The sequence below is a fragment of the Bos javanicus genome, chromosome 4, assembly GCF_032452875.1.
Source record: "Bos javanicus breed banteng chromosome 4, ARS-OSU_banteng_1.0, whole genome shotgun sequence".
Taxonomy (NCBI): Eukaryota; Metazoa; Chordata; class Mammalia; order Artiodactyla; family Bovidae; genus Bos; species Bos javanicus.
The window spans coordinates 43,936,339-43,952,372 of record NC_083871.1 but is presented as its reverse complement, the minus strand read 5'-3'; the positions used below and the strand labels follow the sequence as shown (position 1 = coordinate 43,952,372).

Here is a 16,034-nt window from a genome sequence, read left to right as displayed (position 1 = left end):
AAACACGCAATTGCTTAATATTTTATGTTTGTCCTGTTTAGAAGTTGAGTATTTGGCGATAGAAGGTTTTTGGTTTTGTTTTGCAAATATTCTGGTATGCCAGAACTAGGAATATCTACAAAGTACATAACTTCTTTGAAATACTGCAGTTCTCTTATTTGCTTATCAGTCTTTTGGGGGGGGTAGGTAAAATATTTATTCCTTTAAAAGGAAATATTCATTTGCCTACAGCAGTTGCTGTAGATACAGTGCCTAAAAATTAAAGTAGTTGTTTACACAGATTATGAGGAGATCTAGGAGACAATGTTATTTGAAGAGAGTTGAAGTTTTTCACTGATTAAACCTTATACCTGTAGGGAGTTGGGAAGAAAAATATTAATATTTTATGACATACTAGAAAACTAGTCTCTAATCTTTTTCATTTGCTGATGAATAGATTTAAAATAGAAATGTTAGTCAAGGGTATAAGTTTGCCAATTATATTCCAAATATCTTGTAGTCAGTTTATCTTTAACCATGGTAACAGACAGAGTGGTGAAATAAGTTGGTAAGTTGCCATTGACAGCCTAAAATTAGGCAAATGTACCAGCTTTTACAAGGCCTGTAATATCTAAAACACTGATGTTAACCTGCTCTGTGTTTATATTTCACAAAGAATGACATTTATAAATGGTATTTAGCAGGGTAACTTACAAACTAAATTGCCATTTGCCAAATGGCACATGGAGTTTATTCAAAAGAAGACCGTTAATTCAATACCAAGGACTGATTCACAAGAATAAAAAGCTGGAGAGGGTGTATTGCCTAAAAATTTCCTATTTGAATTTTTGCCCCAAATTAACATCCTTAAGATACACTTGGTCATTTAAAATGAAATGTTGCTTTAGTTTGCTTTTTGTGTTTGGTGTCTTTTCCCTTCTCCCCCTATGGTGGGATTAAAATTACAGATAGAGAGTTCTGATTTATCTAGTTTATTTATCTAGTTTATCTGGTTTATCTAGTGAAGAAGTGGGTTAGTGCATAACTGTAAACAAGTAAAAGACAGTATATAAAGGAAAGTAAGGTAGCCCTCAGTGTCTGATTCTGTGTGACCCCGTGGACTGTATCTTGCCAGGCTCCTCTGTCCATGGAATTCTCCAGGCAAGGATACTGGAGTGGGTTACTTTTTCCTCCTTCAGGGGATCTTTCCACCCAGGGATTGAACTATGTCCCTTCCATCTCTTGTACTGGCAAGCAGGTTCTTTACCACTAGCACCACCTAGAAAGCCAAAGGTAGCCTTATTAAAATTTAATTCTTTAATAGAGTTTTGGGGAATCAGAGAATGAGGTATTATTTTTCCAATATCAAAATGGTAGACAGAAGGATGTTTTAATTAAAAAGTAATTTTTAATTACTGGTTTGTGGCCACAGCACTTTACGTGGTTCATTTTTATTTACTGGTAGAAAACTAGGAAAAATTGTTAGTGAAGCCTCATTACATTGACTTCATACAGGGAAAACTCAGTACATTTAAGTTTTATCAGTACAGTTTGACTTTCATAATTAAAGCCTTTAAAAAAAAAATCAAGACTTTTCCCTCTCTCCAAAAATAATGTCCTGTTAGAATTTGTACCTGTCTGCATTTAAATAGCATTTATGAGGGGCCTGCTATGTATTAGGCACTGAGTACTACCCTACAACAGCTCTGCATCATGGGAGAACCAAAGTACAAACAGAAAACGATTATGTAAGTGCTACAAGAAAACCCTAGACGCACTATGGAAACTCATGTAAATTTGTTCTTTCGGTCCCCATTCTGTTACTACTTGTATTTTCTAAATAGTTCTCAGATTTGCTGTAATCTTCCTGTTTTCATTGTTTCTTAATTCTTGTTCCAGTTAAATATTTCTTCCTTAGAGACACCAGAGTGATTTATCTTAAATGAAAATTTGGACTTATATATTTAATAACACTCTTCAAAGACTTCTCACATATCGTATAAACTCACATTTCTTCACAAACCATAAGGATTTAAAAAAAAAAATTCAGTTACTTTGTAACCTCTTCCAGCCTTCAGCTCTCACTGAATTAATTCCACTTCTCCAACAAGTAAAACTTTGACATCTCCCCATACTGTTTTTCACCTTACTGCTTGAGGTGCCCACTTCGTTGTTACCCTGCCCCTGCCTTGTAAACTAACTCAGTTGATCCTTAATAGGTAAAACTAGTATCTTCCCCTGAAGGACATCTTTCATAATCCCATGGAGACTGGATTATGTGTTCCTTGCCAATGCTCATTAGGAAATTTATGCATGCTATCTGTAAGGCAAGAATATGGAGATTTTTATTTTCTTAATTCTTTCTTGTTTTTTTTTTTTTTTTAACAACTTTACAAACTAATGTGATAGTTACTTACCACTTTCAGAAGTCAACACCATTCTTTGTTTTTAATTTTCATTGTGAACTCTTGGCTTTAAAGATACTTGATAATGTTTCACCCTGTTGCAGTTTTTGATGCTCAGATTGTTGTGTTGCCAATAGGAGATTATTCAGGTTGGCTTTTGAGTCTCTTTGGCATGACTAGTCAGTCAGTTAGTTCAATCACTCAGTCGTGTCCGACTCTTTGTGACCCCATGGACTGTTGCATGCCAGGCTTCCCTGTCCATCACCAGCTGCTGGAACTTACTCAAACTCATGTCCATCGAGTCGGTGATGCCATCCAACCATCTCATCCTCTGTCGTTCTCTTCTCCTCCTGCCTGCATGACTAGTAGTGTTTGTATAAATTCAGTTATTTTTCTAACTCTGTGTTACAGTGGTATTTTGTTATTCTAGCACTTACCACAGATTGACTTGCATTATAATTAATTCCCCCTGATAATCCATAAGGGAAGGAATTGTTATCTTTGTAACTCTATTATTTATTTCAATGCTTTACTTTTTTATTTAGAGCTTGGTAAATTTTTCTGCTTTGATAACAGTACTTTCAGAAGACAATACTTACATTAAACTTTTGGTTTGTGTAGTTCTTTATTATATTGAGTGCCACTGATGTGCCATATACCAAGGCAGACACTTATTTTGAGTAATTTGATGTAATTTAGTAGTAAATATGAAATAGTCTCTGTATGCTGAATATCTGTTACATTAAGTATTAAACATAATGCTTCAGCTTATAGTAGCAATAAAGGACAGAAATGGTATGGACCTAATAGAAGCAGAAGATTTTAGGAGGTGGCAAGAATACAGAAAAAAATTGTACAAAAAAGATCTTCACAACCCAGATAATCACGATGGTGTGATCACTGACCTAGAGCCAGACATCCTGGAATGTGAAGTCAGGTGGGCCTTAGAAAGCATCACTGTGGGGGAACACATATATACCTGTGGCGGATTCATTTCGATATTTGGCAAAACTAATACAATATTGTAAAGTTTAAAAATAAAATAAAATTAAAAAAAAAAGATAGAAAGCATCACTACGAACAAAGCTAGTGGAGGTGATGGAATCCCAGTTGAGCTATTTCAAAACCAAAAAGATGATACTGTGAAAGTGTTGCACTCAACATGTCAGCAAATTTGGAAAACTCGGCAGTGCCACAGGACTGGAAAAGGTCAGTTTTCATTCCAATCCCAAAGAAAGGCAATGCTAAAGAATGCTCAAACTACCGCACAATTGCACTCATCTCACACACTAGTATTGTAATGCTCAAAGTTCTCCAAGCCAGGTGTCAGCAATACGTGAACTGTGAACTTCCAGATGTTCAAGCTGGTTTTAGAAAAGGCAGAGGAATCAGAGATCAAATTGCCAACATCTGCTGGATCATTGAAAAAGCAAGAGAGTTCCAGAAAAACATCTACTTCTGCTTAATTGATTATGCCGAAGTGTTTGACTGTGTGGATCACAATAAACTATGGAAAATTCTGAAAGAGATGGTAATACCAGACCACCTGACCTGCCTCTTGAGAAACCTATATGCAGGTCAGGAAGCAGCAGTTAGAACTGGACATGAAACAACAGACTGGTTCCAGATAAGAAAAGGAGTAGTGCTCGCTTCGGCAGCACATATACTAAAATTGGAACGATACAGAGAAGATTAGCATGGCCCCTGCACAAGGATGACACGCAAATTCGTGAAGCGTTCCATATTTTTTGGAATATACTGAATTAAAAAGTCATCTGTTTTATAAAAAAAAAAAAAAAAAAGAAAAGGAGTACATCAAGGCTGTATATTGTCACCCTGCTTATTATATGTGGAGTACATCATGAGAAACACTGGGCTGGAAGAAGCACAAGCTGGGAATCAAGATTGTTGGGAGAAATATCAATCACCGCATATATGCAGATGACACCACCCTTATGGCAGAAAGTGAAGAGGAACTAAAAAGCCTCTTGTTGAAAGTGAAAGAGGAGAGTGAAAAAGTTGGCTTAAAGCTCAACGTTCAGAAAACGAAGATCATGGCATCTGGTCTCATCACTTCATGGGAAATAGATAGGGAAACAGTGGAAACAGTGGCTGATTTTATTTTTCTGGGCTCCAAAGTCACTGCAGATGGTGACTGCAGCCATGAAATTAAAAGATGCTTGCTCCTTGGAAGGAAAGTTATGACCAACCTAGATAGCATATTCAAAAGCAGAGACATTACTTTGCCAACAAAGGTCCATCTAGTCAAGGCTATGGTTTTTCCAGTGGTCATGTATGGATGTGAGAGTTGGAGTGTGAAGAAAGCTGAGCGCCAAAGAATTGATGCCTTTGAACTGTGGTGTTGGAGAAGACTCTTGAGAGTCCCTTGGACTGCAAGGAGATCCAGCCAGTCCATTCTACAGGAGATGAGTCCTGGGTGTTCTTTGAAAGGACTGATGCTAAAGCTGAAACTCCAGTACTTTGGCTACCTCATGCGAAGAGTTGATTCATTGGAAAAGACTCTGATGCTGGGAGGGACTGGGGGCAGGAGGAGAAGGGGATGACAGAGGATGAGATGGCTGGATGGCATCACCGACTTGATGGACATGAGTTTGAGTAAATTCTGGGAGTTGGTGATGGACAGGGAGGCCTGGCATGCTACGATTCACGGGGTCGCAAAGAGTCAGACACGACTGAGCGATTGAATTGAACTGAACATTCCCTAATGTTTTCTCTATGATGTTAATAGGTGTTATTAGAATAGAGGTATTTTTATGGTCAAATAAGTTTGGGAAATATTGAGTTAAACAGAGGTTAACAACTTTATTACAGGATTTCATAGTTTATGTGTAGTGTTACTGCCTATAAGACAAACAGAAGAAACATGTTTAATTTTTCAGTTTGTTTAATTCCCTCTCCCCCACCCCCCAAATATCTGTGTAACATACTGAGGAAAATGCTGGCCAAGTTATATAAAAGAGTGCAGTGCAGTGGAAAAGGCATGTTGTTGTAAGTCAGGACTTGAATTTCTTCCCTGAAACCCTAGATGCAGAACTCTCTGACAGCCTCTGTTGTCTCATCAGTGTAAGAATATATATAGCACTAGTATGTACAGCCTGGTATACTGGAGTGGGTATAGCCTTTCTCTTCTCCAGCGGATCTTCCCAATCCAGGGATTGAACCCAGGTCTCCTGCTTTGCAGGCCGATTCTTTACCAGCTAAGCCAGAAGGGAAGCCCAAGAATACTGGAGTGGGTAGCCTTTCCCTTCTCCAGAGGATCTTCCCAAACCAGGAACTGAACCGGGGTCCCCTGCATTGCTGCAGGAGGATTCTTTACCTACTGAGCTATCAGGGAAGCCCATGTACAGCCTAAGATTACAAATTCTTTACAAAGCACTTGACAAAGATTAGTAATTTAGCATAATCTTACTATCTAGATAAACAGTTCATTCCTTCCTCTGCTAAGTTTTTCCTATTTCTACATACTGCTACTGCTAAGTCGCTTCAGTCGTGTCCAACTCTGTGCGACCCCATAGATGGCAGCCCACCAGGCTCCCGTCCCTGGGATTCTCCAGGCAAGAACACTGGAGTGGGTTGCCATTTCCTTCTCCAATGCATGAAAGTGAAAAATGAAAGTGAAGTCGCTCAGTCGTGTCCGACTCCTCGAAACCCTATGGACTGCAGCCTTCCAGGCTCCTCTGTTCATGGGATTTTCCAGGCAAGAGTACTGGAGTGGGGTGCCATTGCCTTCTCCGAATTCTACATAGGGAAGATGAAACAGTCTGTTTTCTAAAGGCATTCCTGTAGTCACTCTTGGTAGCAATTTTGTAGCCACCTGGATTCTTGAATTAAAGCAAACCTTTTCTTAACTAATAACAATAGTGGCCCAGGTCCCTTAAATTCTAATTCTGAGGAATCTGAACTAAGCACCCAGGAGCAATTTATCTTAACTTTTTCTCCACATTAATTGTATCTTATGTAGGTAAGGGGAAGAAAGCTAAACACTTCAATGTGTTTGATTTTGAATAACTTAGATCTATTTCATCATCTCATTTTTAATTTCAAATGATTGAATTAGTGGCAGTAATATGTTAGGTATTTTCTAAAATACAAAGGTACTTAAATAACCTAGATATTTTAATACTCTTGGCATTTTAATTGCTTTATAAATATGATACAGCTTTTCATGCTATTTATAGTTAACTATTGGAAATATGTAAACAAGGAAGGTGCTGTAGTCTTGATTCATAATACGTATGCATCATTTAGTCAGGGTTTTGTTTTCGAGTAATAAACCAGAGTATATCCTGTGATAAACATTAAAAGAATGCAAAAAAGGCATATATACCTTGCTTCCTTGTCTCATGCTGTGTTATTAAGGAAAGGGAAGCATTAGGTAATTTATCAAAATGACATAATAGCTAACATTTATTGAGCTCTTATGTGTCTGTTACTGTTGTTAGTTAGCTCAATATGATTTAGCACATTTAATCCTTATGGTTATCCTGTGGTTACTAATAATATTAAATTTTTTGCATATTTTTAGAACTGAGTAAACTGTACTTCCGGAGGAGTTTTGTGTATTTTCATTTGCTCTCTTAATAGGTCTGACAGCTTCCCAGCTGGCAAGGCAGCCATGGAGAGTCAGTAGAGCATCTGACAATGATTAGGGGTTAAATACTACCCTTCTCAGATACCTCTTAGTGATCAGAGCCAAGGCAGAAGAACATAAGGTGGTTTGTGTAAGGATGTGAATGAAATTACTGGTGGGTAAGACCTCAGTTGTAGAGCCAGTGCATCTGGATTTGAATTCCTATATTCCGCTACTTACTGTTAAATTTTGTACAACTTAAGTTTTTGTAACTATAAAATAGGGATAGCAGTAGTATCTACTTCATAGAATTGTGAGGATTCATTAAATTAGTTTGTGGAAATTGTGTCTGGCAGTTGGTAAATAACAAATTTTAAAGACAGACCACCTCTTATTGACATCTTGGGTGATATAAAGGTTATTTTCAATGAACATGACTCAACACCAGTACTTTCTCTACTTTTACTTTCAAGTTTTCTGTTTTTCAGACAAAACTGATACTGATGCTATTATTACATGATTTCCTGAATGGAAGGATTGGGGGAGAGATTTCTTTTTAAAAAAAAAAAGGGTATTTCTTCATAAATGTCTGTCTACTGCAATAAATGAGAAAACATCAGGAGGTTGAAGTAATTTGAGTGAAGTCATTAGTTAGTAACTGATAAGGCTGAAGTTTAAGTCTAGGATTTTAATTCTGTGTCCCCTGCTTTAAAAATAAATAAAGTGAATAATTTTACAGTGAGTAGAAATTTTCTGATTTAATTTCCTTTGTAAACAAGGCTATATCTTAAATTGGTCTTAAATAGAACTAGATTCTTTTTTGTTTGTTTGTTTTTTTAGAAATTTCTTCCATGTCTATGTATAGAAGGACTCTTCTCCTGAAAGCAAATTGGAGACAGAGTAAAGCAAATACTGTTGTCAACAAGCTGCAGTCTAATAGCGTTAGATGTTAAAAAATATCAGATGAAAATGTACAGTATCCTAGGTTAACGTCTATGTAGCACAAGGTTCCTTTTTCATTTACTTGGCTGTTTATTAGAATTGTCTATGAAAGAGGGGATCTTCATTTGCCCTTAAGCAGAAATGACTACACAGGGGCTTCCCTGGTGTCTCAGTGGTAAAGAATCCACCTGCCAGTGCAGAAGACATGGGTTCTATTCATGGTCAGGGAAGATCTCACATGCCACAGAGCAGCTAAGTCCATGGGCCACAACTACTGATCCTGTGCTCTACAGCCTGGGAATCATGGCTACTGAGCCCGTGCGCCACAGCTATGAAGCCTGCAAGCCCTAGAGCTCATGCCACTGTATGTATGTAGAGGCCACTGCAAAGAGAATGCATGCATTCTTCTGCCTCACAACTGTATCCCCCGCTCACTGTAACTAGAGAAAGCCTGCACAGCAATAGACACCAAGTGGAGACAAAAATAATAAATTAAATAATTAATTTAAAAAAATGACTACACAGGAGTACCAACCATTGAGAAATAAGAAGCTGAGAAATTCTTAGAGTACGTGGAAGAATGCTCAGATACAGTTACTCAGATTTGCTTTGTTTCTCAGTGTGTGAGTCCATTTCCTGATGCTTTTGTTCTTTGAGAAATTGACTTTTAACTGAAATTTTTTTTACCTGTGATGCTTAAGGAAATGTTCTGATATATTTTTGATAGGTTGAACAAATCAAAAATTGAAAGCTGCAAAAGCTAGATTTTCCTATAAATACTTCAGTTTAAGAATTGCTTATTGTCTAAGTTAAATATGACCATTGAATTTCTTCATAGCTTAAATTGCTGTTAATATGAATGTTTAACTTGTCATCCCTATTTACAAGTTCATACCATAGTGCCATAGATGTCAAAATCAGAAACTAACTCAGCTTTCTATTATGTTTAAAATACTATGTCATGGAGTAAATAACTCAGTGTTGATCCAAAAATTCTAGAGAGGGCATTTTGATGAAATCCAATTACAGCAGATTTTCTCCAGTTGTATATATTTTTGTGTAATGCTAGACATAGTTGGCATTAAAATAAAACTTAAATACCTGATATATATTAAGTGCTGCACTGTCCAATTTCAAAAATGTCACTGAAGAAGCAAGTTCAGAGGTTTTTTCATTTTTGCTCTACTCACTGAGTGCTCTACTCACTGAGTAAATGGCAGAACTTGGCTTGTCCAGATCTTCTGTCTCTAAAGCCCTGCTTAAGGAAAACAAAAACTCATTATTATTTACTTTCATAGCAATTATCTGATTATCCAAGCAAAAATTACGTATTTAATAATTGCAAACAAGTTTCTTATACGTATTTACAGAGCAGTCCTAAAATTCCCTGCAGTGGAAGTGCAGAATCTTAATCCCTAGACTACCAGGGAAGTTGCCCGATGTCTTTTTAATTATAGACATATCTACCTATATATCTATATCTATTTATATGTCTTTTCCCTTTAAATGTTGTTATGTTATTTTAGTTAAAGAAATTTTGCAGAAACATAGCTATTCCTTTTTACAAAACAGCTTTTATTGACATGGAGCTTCAATGCAATAAAACTCACTTGTTTCAAGTGTACAGCCATCACTGCAATCTAATTTCAGAACATTTTGATCATTAACCCCAAAAATGTATTGCTTATTTGTAGACAGGGAAGACTGACATGCTGCTGTCCATGGAGTTGGAAAGAGTGAGGCAGGACTTAGTGACTGAACAACAACATTTGTAGTCACTCCTCATTTCCACCCCCACTGGCACACAACCACTGATCTACTTTTTGTATCATAGATTTGTCTTTTCTGTACATTTCATGTAAACAGAATGATGGAAGAGTGGTCTTTTGTATCTGACTTCTTTTCTTAACGTGCTATTTATGAGTTTCACTCCTGTTCTAGCATATGTGAGTACTCCATTCCTTTTTATTGCTGAGTATAATACCATTGATGCTTTTGAACTGTGATGTTGGAGAAGACTCTTGAGAGTCCCTTGAACTGCAAGGAGATCCAACCAGTCCATTCTGAAGGAGATCAGCCCTGGGATTTCTTTGGAAGGAATGATGCTAAAGCTGAAACTCCAGTACTTTGGCCACCTCATGTGAAGAGTTGACTCACTAGAAAATACTCTGATGCTGGGAGGGATTAGGGGCAGGAGGAAAAGGGCACGACAGAGGATGAGATGGTTAGATAGCATCACCGACTCGATGGACATGAGTTTGAGTGAACTCCGGGAGTTGGTGATGGACAGGGAGGCCTGGTGTGCTGCAGTTCATGGGGTCGCAGAGAGTCGGACACGACTGAGCAACTGAACTGAACTGAACTGAACTGAGAATACTATTGTATAGCTGTGCCATGTTTTGTTTATTCACCATTGGTGAACATCTGGGTTGTTTACACTTTTTGACTGTTATGAATGGTGCAGGTATAAACATTCACATACGCATCTTCATATGGACATACGTTTTCATTTTTCTTAGAATAATAACTAGGAGTGGAATTACCAGGTCAAAACTGTCAAACTGTTTTCAAAGTGGCTTCTTCATTTTACATTCCCACAAGCATTGTAAGAGGATTTTAGTTTCTCCCCATCCTTGCCAGCATCTGCCAGCATTATTGCCTTTTCTTTTTTTTTTTGGCCATGCTGCCTGCGGCATCTTAGTTTCCCACCTGGGATCTGTCCTGTGCTCCCTGCAGTGGAAGTGCAGAGTCTTAACCTCTGGACCACCAGGGAAGTTGCCTGATGTCTTTTTAATTATAGACATTCTGGTGGATATGAAGTGCTATCTCTTGGGGACTTAATTTGTATTGTTGTTCCTTTTATTAGTTTGGTATTATAATTGTAATCTACAGTCTGATGCAGTAAACCATCCATAGAATTATCCTATTCATGTGCTTTTTTGGTTTTATTCAGTAGTAGACCAATGAAACCCTGTTCAGGGAATTTACTTTTGATTAAAAAGAAAAAAAAAACTTTTATTAAAAAACTCGTCTAAAGTAATTAAACAATACAGTTTAGAGGAAAGTATATACATTTATGTTTTAATAAATAGTTAATTTGTCTCCTCAATGTACATGAAGTGCTTTGGTTTGGAATCTTTTCTCACTCTTCCTGGTTGGTGTTAATCCTCTTATATGCAAAGTAAGTAATAATACTCCGATCATGAATGCAAAGGAAAAGTGATAGTTATTCTTGGGAATGTAATTGATTAAAAACAAGTCTTGGCAAATCAAAGAATTGATATATCTGAAGTAGTTGGTATGGTTACCTAATTCTTACCTAAACAAGTAATTTGAAATGGTTTCAGCTACTAAGAGATAGCAGTTTCCACAGATTGCTGTTATTTTGAGAAAAGAAAATGAAGATTTATCTTAGGAAGATAGCACTGTGTAGTGGAAAGTCAGCCTGTGGGTATCAGTGTTTGTAGATGGGATCCAAATTCTGTATCCTATAAGCTCTCTGACCATGAGCAAGTTGTTTCAAACTTTTTGAGACTCAAGTTCCTCATCTTCAAAATGGAGTGAAAAGGTTGACTTTTTTTAATTTTATTTTTTTTATTGAAGTATAGTTGATTTACTGTGTTGTGTTAATTTTTGCTGTACAGCTAAGTGACTCAGTTATACACATACATACATTCTATTTTACATTCTTTTTCATTATAGTTTATACCAGATTATTGAATATGATTCCTTGTGATTTATAGTAGGACCTTGTTGTTCATCTATTATGTGTAATAGTTTGCACATACTAACCCCAAACCCCCAATTCATCCCTCTTCCAGCCCCCATTCCCACTGGTAACCATAAGTCTGAATGTGTTTTGAGAAAGTTCTAGCACAGTGTCTGAGAGGTTTTAAAATAAACATTCTCTCTCATTTTGACACAATTTGAATTTGTAGCACATACAGATACCCTGTCTTAATAACTTGAAAGTCAACCAGGAATAAACAATCAAACAAAAAAACACAAAAAATAGAGCCTGTGTTTGAATCTGGTTCCGTCATTTGCTATGTTGTGACTTTGGACAAATTATTGAATTTCCTATGTCCAATTTTCTTTAAAATATGAGGATTATATAATACTGTATAAGTAAAGTAGTTGGCCCAGGGCTTCCTATGTCATGGTTGTTGAACTCATTGAATAATGATAACAGGTAGCATTTATTGAATACTTACTATGTGCTACAATACTGTCCTAAGTACTGTACTTGCATTTAATTATCACAGCAATTTTGTGAAATAGACATTACTGCCATTATCCAGAATTTATAGCTGAAGAAACTTAAGATTCAGAGAAGTCTATTGGTTTCTTCAAAGTCACATAAAGAAGGCATGATGAGCCAAAATTGAACCAAGTTGTAGTAGGCTTCATAATCTGCACTCCTTAACTGATAGCTGTTCAACTCCCAACTTTGTATCCAAATCTGGCCTGTTTCTTCTTTCATTTTCCATTTTCTTGGCTATGGGCTCTCAGGTGGTTGTGAGTGGTGTGTGTCTTGTTTCCTGCCAGGACTGTAATCTATGACAAAACAACAAGTGCTCAGCAACTAGAGCAGCAGTTATGTTTATTCATATAACTGTTATTTTAGCTTAAATGTATTTAGTCTATTGGAAGTCTTGTACATATTCTGACTAGCTTGGTTTGGGTCAACTTGTTATTGAAATGTTAATTTTTATAAATGCATGTTTGGCTAGGAGAATTATAATCTGTGTTGTTGGTGAATGTCTTGTCATGGACTTGGTGAGATGAAGTTTGTTTTTTGGGGGGAGGTTTTCTTTCTTAAGCTTGATATATAAACTATGTGCAGCACTGGAAATGGTAAAATGAAGACAAAGTAAAGTTTATATTTGGTCTTTTGCTGTGTTTGGATGATTTAGAAACTAAAGAAGTGAACCCTTAATTTTTAAAACTTTATTTTAAGTAATGAATAGATTTTTAAAAGCTTTTTAAAATAGTTTAATAATTTATTTAAACTATTAATAATTTCCATTCTCATTGTTGAAATAACATTTACTGAAAGTTTTGAGTATTAATTGCATGATGTTAAATTTTATAGACTTGGTTGTAAAAACTTTAACACCTGGGAATTGATGTTATAGATTTGTTAAACAGAACTTTAGTATTTACCCTTGGTAATGTGTTTTTGACCCTCTGATTGATTAAGTAAGGCATATTTGAATTATTTTCCTATGATTAATAATAACAACCAATGCTCCCTTTTTTCTCACTAGCAGGGTCTTTTCACAATTTACTGTGCAAAGTTAGGTTAAGTGAAAACGTAGAAGTAAAATTATCTTTGCCAAGATGACTTCTTGGAGAAAGTTTTTAATTGGATAGTGTCTTGATTAATAAATCCACTGAGAATACACTGCCATGTACTAGCACATTGGAAAATAAACAGTCTTCGTAAATTATGCAGAGCGGTGTTGGTTTGCATTAACAGCAACGTTCTCATTAAAGTTGGACCCGGAAAATACACCACTGTGTTCTGCTTCCACTTTCACTACACATATAAACTGTGCCAACAGCGGACAGCCAAGAGCTGGGATGGAAAGACAAACCAGGACTATGTTAGGCCCCGTAGCAGCAGAATTTCTAGAAACTTCTCTGTAGGGCTCTGTGGTATTAATTTTATTTCCCTCTGTTTGCCATACTTCTGTTTCTCCTGTTTACCTGACATTGAAATGGAGGGAGAATCTGATTGGTTCAGTTTGAGTCAGCTGTCTCCCCTGAAATCACTGGAGGAGGGGCCTGTGCAGAATCAAATTACACAGACGAGGTCCTTTCAAGTCCTCCTCAGAGTGTAGTAGGACTTCGTCCTTTATTTTTAGTGATTGAATGGTTTTACTTAAGTATATATGAAAGGCATTAAATCAACTATATACTTTTTAAGCTTTAAGTTACAGATTACAACTCCATATTACAGTTGGAAACTTGGCATTCAGGGGCTGTTGAGGACCCCTGATATTACACTGCGTCACTAGATCTCGTTAGTTCTGAGGGTAGATTTTTAATCTCTTGAGGATCCCTGATACCACACTGTATCACTAGCTCTCAGCTCTGAGGGTGAACTTTTAATCTCGTTAGGGTTCCTGATACAACACTACATCACTAGCTCTCATTTGCTCTGAGGGTAGACTTTTACTCTCTTGAGGATCCAAGGGGACACCAGGAGAGGATTCAGAAGAGACAGTCCACGGCTGCTGCTTTCTCCTGTATGTCCAGCCCCCACTGGTGGCTCCAGAGGCCAAAGAACTGATGATGGCCTTTTCTCCTTGGCTTCTTCCAGAACTTGGAGTTCTCCCAGTTCTACCATGGAGCTGTTTGCCAGGCTCCCTTCCTTCTGTTCCCTCCCTTTCCTGTGTGAACCAGTTAATTCCTTCCATCACCACCTAATGCAATTTAAGTTACACTTCTACCACAGGAGTCCTCTGTGAAATGTTGTTTTCTTGGGCTTTTGAGTATTTTAGCATTTTGCCTCTTTAACTCCTTTTTTCCCTTGTTATTCTAGTATGTGGATATCTATCTGCCCTTTCACAGTACTAGAATTTCTGACAGTTTTGTTATTACGGCATAACTTCTCAGCTGAAAATTTCTGTTATATAACTCATAGAAAAAGCCTTATTTATTTTCATAATGAGACTTAAATTGATTTTTTAAAATGGCAGTTACTTTTCTTGACAGTACTTTCCCATGAGAAAATGTATTCAAAACCATCTAGCCCAGTACCTACGGAGAAGGCAATGGCACCCCACTCCAGTACTCTTGCCTGGAAAATCCCATGGATGGAGGACCCTGGTGGGCTGCAGTCCATGGGGTCGCAAAGAGTCGGACACGACTGAGCAACTTCACTTTCACTTTTCACTTTCATGCATTGGAGAAGGAAATGGCAACCCACTCCAGTGTTTTGCGTGGAGAATCCCAGGGATGGGGGAGCCTGGTGGGCTGCCGTCTATGGGGTTGCACAAAGTCGGACACGACTGAAGTGACTTAGCAGTAGCAGCAGCAGCCCAGTACCTAAATATTCGATGCTGTGTTGTGTCACTGAGTCGTGTCTGACTCTTTGCAACCCCATGGACTGTAGCCTGCCAGGCTCCTCTGTCCATGGGGATTCTCCAGGCAAGAATATTGGAGTGTATTGCCATGCCCTCCTCCAGGGGATCTTCCCAACCCAGGGATTGAACCCAGGTCTCCCTCATTGCAGACGGATTCTTTACTGTCAGAACACGGGGAACCCAATACTTGATGCTATTCAGATAATATGAGCTTCTATTTCCTCTTGATTTTTTAATGTTTTAGTCATAGTTTAAAAGTAATATATGTCTCCATTACAAAAAGTGGAAAAGGCAGGTAAGTATAATAAGGTCACACAATTACCCTACTATTAACATTGTGAATTTACCACAACAAAATTAGGATTATATTGTATTTAGTTTTTATATCCTGTTTTCATGCAAAAATATTACTGTTTCACATCACTAAATATCCTTTTAAAGCATAATTTTAAAGAGTGTAATAGTCTCTTGACTAAATATGCCATAATTTATTAATGAAATGCCTCTACTTATATATAGCATTCATGTCATTGAACTAATTATCTCTTTTACTTTAATAGCTTTATAGAGATTTTTGAGTCAACAGAGGAACATTTTCAAGCTTTTGAGATATTAGTCCTTATAAATGTAACCAGTCTCTAGTCATACCATATTGTGTATGGATACCCTCTTAATCCCGTTCAAGCTCTTTATTCTAGACCTTCTTTATGTTTCTTGGGCTCTGATACCCCACATCAGCATATTCTCCAAGTAGTTGATCTCTTTACCCTGCAAGGCTGGGTCACTCTCACATGTGGTCCTCTCCTTACCCTTCCCACAAGGTCCCCTTCTATACCCCTCTTTGGTTGATAACCCACCATGGTTACCCCTGTGTGTCAGAGTCTCTGACACCCTGCTTTGCATGCGCCACCCCACCCCCGGCCCCGGGAACTCTGACCCATCTAATGGCTGTACTCCTGAATTGTTTGGGAGAAGCAGAAGAAAGAGAAAGGAGGTTATGCAGTTTGAAGACTTAACGAAGGG

The 16,034-nt window shown here is 37.4% G+C and overlaps 1 protein-coding gene and 1 non-coding gene across 30 annotated transcripts in view; both read left to right on the top strand.

Moving 5' to 3' along the window:
- PHTF2 (putative homeodomain transcription factor 2) overlaps positions 1–16,034 on the top strand; it is a 228,681-nt gene that overhangs the window by 52,773 nt on the left and 159,874 nt on the right. The window lies entirely within an intron of this gene.
- Positions 4,027–4,133, top strand: LOC133246987 (U6 spliceosomal RNA). Its single transcript, XR_009736228.1, has one exon. It is a non-coding gene; the product is annotated as a U6 spliceosomal RNA (small nuclear RNA).